Source organism: Hesperophylax consimilis, unplaced genomic scaffold, assembly GCF_061612785.1.
Source record: "Hesperophylax consimilis isolate HC1 unplaced genomic scaffold, BYU_Hcon_1.0 scaffold_124, whole genome shotgun sequence".
NCBI classification, from domain to species: Eukaryota; Metazoa; Arthropoda; class Insecta; order Trichoptera; family Limnephilidae; genus Hesperophylax; species Hesperophylax consimilis.
Genome location: NW_028301347.1, coordinates 18,417 through 23,033, shown reverse-complemented (window position 1 = coordinate 23,033; position 4,617 = coordinate 18,417). Strand labels below are relative to the sequence as shown.

The window sequence follows — 4,617 nt, the reverse complement described above, 5'->3', positions numbered from 1 at the left end:
CAGTAGCCTGCGTCCCTCATAGCGGCTAAGGCGTTTTGCCATAAGTCTTTATAGTCCATATTGCTCCAGTCTATAATTAATTCTACACCGCCAAAATAAAAGCCCTTCGATTGAAGGGCTTATTGTTAGTCTCTACACCGTCTGCAAGCTGTGCAGGAACGTCTCTTGCATTTTGCGCACTTTTCGCACGCTTTCTCTGCCCTTGCGGACACACACTCTGTCTCTAGGCTCATTTTGGCTGTTGCAGGAGTTGCAGATGCAAGTGCCGCAGCGGATAAAACACAGCCTGACAGGAAAACCATCAGGACTTTTAACATGTCAAACCTCCTTGTTTAGGGAAGCTAATGTTACGCGTTACCGCTTAAACTAGCAAATGTTCTTGCTCGGAAGTTTTGCGCTACGTTGTAAAGCGTGTACCGTGCTTCGTCTTTCTTTAGTACAGCGTCTAAGTTCGCTTTCGCTTCTTTGACTGCGTGGCGTTTGCTAAAATGCAGGCCGCTTGTAATTGAAAGTCCTGTGGCAGTGTCGGATACTGTGTACCCTGTTTCCTTGTCGCCGTGGATGCCTAGTACAAAGCCTTCGTACTGGATTAACGTGGCTGCCACCAACTTCGGGCCGTCATTGTAATTTAAGTACATGTACAGTTCGTTGTTTTTATTTACTGGTTTCATGTTTTTCTCCATGTTAGTTTGACAAAGCCGTCCTCTACACACACTTTTGTAAGCTCTCCGCGCTTTCCGTGGACTGCTAGAGACACACCTTCATTTAAGAAAGCGGAGCCGTACTCAGCGAATGTATAGACCAGGCTTGCTCTCGCTGCATCTATATCCTCTCTCAGGTCCCACGACGTTGCTGCGTCATCATCTTCCTCTTTAAGCATGTTTAAATCTAGGTAGCCCCGCCTTTCCCGTCTCCGTAATACTTCGCATGAGTGTATGTAACTCTAGGTTGGATGGCTCCGCTTTCGTCTACTACTTGGACTTCAAAGTCCTCATACTCGTCGTTACATAGTATGTTAAGTAATTTTCTAGCTAAGTTATCTGTCATTTAATTCTCGCTATAAAAAGCCATCTGCGTTATTGGCGTCGCGCAGCTTGTAGTGTTTAAATTCAGTTTCTCTTAAGTAGTCTGGGCTGTAGATAGGAAACAGCTCTCTTAGCTGTGCGTTTGTCACTGTGTCCAGTCTAAAGCTAGAAGCACTGGGCTGCCACTCTGCTCCGTTATGTATGTACTCATACTCTATGTCCTCTACCGTATTTGCTAGGCTGCCTTCTATGTACGCAGACCTAATGTCTTTGTATTTGTACATAGCATTTAGATTTGCAAGGATGTTGGCGAAAGATTTCAACCCGCTTGAATTAAGCGTAATATCTACCCAATTAGGTAGCCACTTTAGCAGTTCCTCCTCCTCCCAGCTCCTGTGGAAGAAGTGCCCAGTCGGGTGATACCGCAGCTCAAGTCTCGCTCCGTTGTCTGTCTTTTCGTTGCCTGTTTTGTCGCTGTAACGTATTTTAGTCAGTGCCATTTTGGGCATTTAATCTCTCCAAATATTTTTGATAGGAATCGTCAGCCTCTTGCAAGTCGATCTTGTCAATGTAAGGCTCAAGGATAGCGTAAGCTAACAGGACTAAGCCTGCGAGCATTAAGATTATTGCTAAGAAGTCATGCGGAATTGAGGTCATTTTTGATACTCCTTCGGTATTGGTGGGACTTCTTCAAGCCACACTGGGTACAGGCCGTCTGGCCCTTGCTTACATTTACCCTCTTGCAGGTAGCGGTTAGTGGTATACATCCACTGGACAAAGCACACTAAGAAGGCCTTGTCATGCCTCAAGCGTTTCAATTTCTTGCTGTCGGCGTGTAGTTCCATCACGCACTGTAGATTGTCGCGGCGTATGACCGCGTAACTGTTACTACCGTGGAGCAGAGGAGGCAGTTTGAGTGTCATAGATTGCTCCGTATGTCTTTTACACTTAACGCTCGTAACAGCCTGTCATGTTGCTGCTTACAGTGCATTTTGTACCGCAGCCTCGCATACTTGACAGTTGAGGCACTAAGCTCTTGTTTGTAGTCGCCTAACACCAGTACATGCATTGTTACTAGCTTATTAGACTTGTTCAGTTTCTGGTACTTTCCGTCTTCGTCCCTTGTGGCAAGTCTTGCGACCTCGCCGTCTTGCGTTACCTCGACTTTGTGCGATTCGATACAAGCTCCTGCTTTTATCAGTTCAGCTATAGACATCCTCTACCTCCGTCTTTTCTGTGCGCAGATTCGGCCTTAGTTCATAGTACCTTGCAGTGCAGGTATTGCCGTCAGGCTTCTCACATAGGTGCAAGTCGTCATAGATTTTCTCTGTAATTTTTACGACAATGCCTCCTAACTTAGCGGTTTTCCTGTTAGTGGCATTGCGAAGTTGGTGTTGGGTATCATATTACTCCTCAAATCTGTCTGTACCCTTGTACTCGTGGGTGTACCCGTCTCTATTACATTGAAGCAGCAAAGTCAATACTTGCCGCTCTTTCATACGAGCATACTCGTATTGCATTTTATTTAGGACGTTTTCTCTTTCTTCACCTTGCTCTAGCCATTGCAATGTGTAGACAGTCTTTAATGGAAAAGCCTTGTAATACTCAAAGTCTAGCTTACGGCTGGCCAAGCGATAAGCTCTAGTGCTTGGCTCTTCTCTGCGTTCGTCTGCTACAGGCTTTGCGCCTTCCGCAATCCGCAGGTCTATGTACTCTTTCCAGCTCATTATGCCTAGGGCTGTAGAATTAATAAGTTTGCTCAACTCTTTGCGGTAGCGGCCTGCCTGCATCGGTGTGAGTAGCATTGGCGCCAATGCTTTTTCCCAGTAAACGTTTTGTTCTGCTTCTTGCTTTGCTTCTAAGGCCTTGATTTCCAATTGTCTGACCTTCCGTGCTTGTCTTGCTAGTTCGGCGGGCAAAAACAAGTGTTCCTCGGCAAGCATTTGGAGGACATTGTGTTCGTCGTACAGGCCGCAGCCTACGTGGTTCTCGTACTGACAGATGTAAACCCCGTCTGTGTGCAAGGACACCACATTGAGCCAGCCTGTGTTTGTTAAAATTCGTTTTCCAATCATTTTATTTTCCTTTGAGTTTGTGCCCAAAATTGGACTATAATTAACCCCCCCTACCGTAATTTTTACATCTTTTACTTTAGAGTTAGTTCATAAGTTGGTTCATAGTAACGAAGCCGACAAGACTGCAAATCTTGTTGGCTTTTTTGCGTCTGGTTGTTTTGTGTTGCGCCAATAATTAGCAAAGCGCCTTTTAGTTTTAATTCCGTCGAATTCGATGGAATTAGAAAATGCATATATAATATGCACTGTATATTTCAGAGATTGAGATAAGAGTAGTCTACTTGCCTTGGAAGCAAGAAGCGGTGGAGCGTTACCACCTCCTCTGACCAGTTAAGGAACACATGACAAAAGAAGTCGAGTATTACTCCAGAGTGGTTAGTGCATGGTTTTACAACAGAACCATAGTAGATGTCTTCTTGCTAGCGATGTCTAGCCTTAGCGTACTGCTAATAACCTATTTATTTCTATCTGGTGGCATAAGTGCTCACCACAGATATGGGATGCTGTTTTCTCTAGGAGGCTTTATGGCTTGCATCATGTCCACGTTAGCCATATTTAAAAAGAACACAACACTATTAGAGAAAATAGTGTCTGGAGAGTCCGAGCATGGTAAGACCCTTTTCTATTTAGACTGCTTTAGTATTGGCTCTTATTTAGTGTCGCTGTTTGCTCTTATAAGCACGGCAACGCAACTGCCTTAAAGTCAATCTTCAAAATATCTTAAAGCCGCTCGGCATCTGTCTACACCCTCTAAATCGCCTAAGAAATTTTCAGCCCATTTTTCATAAGCTGCAAAGTTCTCAAACTTTTTAAATGTGTCTTTTGCTCGCAGCGGCTCTCTTGTTCGTGCGCTGGCCGTCATTAACATGACCTCTTCGCTGTCTGTGCTGTTGTAAACAGCCACGCCGTAGCCGCAATAATAAGTATTACCGATTAAAAAGCGTTGGTTGTTAAAATCGAATTTAGACATAATTTATCCTTTAATAATTGCATAACAGTACCCGACAACCAAAGCTAATAAGGCAATGATTGCAAGTACGTCAAATAACATTTTTACATGTGCAAACCAAACAGCGTTTGGAAAGTTGTGCTCTACTTTACGTAACATTTTGGGCGTTACGTAAAGCCAGAATGCTAAGAATAGGAAGTTCATATGGTAAAGCCTAGATCTCTTTCGTGTGTCATCTCAACTCCTGTATAATTTACATATTCCTCGGTAGCTCAGTTGGTAGAGCAGCAGGCTGTTAACCTGTTGGTCGTTGGTTCGATTCCAGCCCGAGGAGCCAAGAATTAACTTCTGAGTGGACGTATCACACCTATAAAACTAGGCTGGTTAGGCAGCACTACAAGCACCGTAGCGAGAGGGTCTGTACTCGACGCTACCAACTTCACAGCGGAAATTTTAGACTTTGACTTTAAGCCAGCCTCAGCAAATAAACTCAACAAGTTGAGGTCTAGTGTTGGTAACTGCGTCAACTCCTCTGTAGTCTTTGGCACTACTCGGCGAATATCTGGGT

The 4,617-nt window shown here is 44.4% G+C and overlaps 1 non-coding gene across 1 annotated transcript; it reads left to right on the top strand.

The window, feature by feature from the left end:
• The first annotated feature begins 4,310 nt into the window (after positions 1-4,310).
• On the top strand, positions 4,311-4,383 carry TRNAN-GUU (transfer RNA asparagine (anticodon GUU)). Its single transcript has one exon. It is a non-coding gene; the product is annotated as a tRNA-Asn (tRNA).
• Positions 4,384-4,617: the final 234 nt, after the last annotated feature.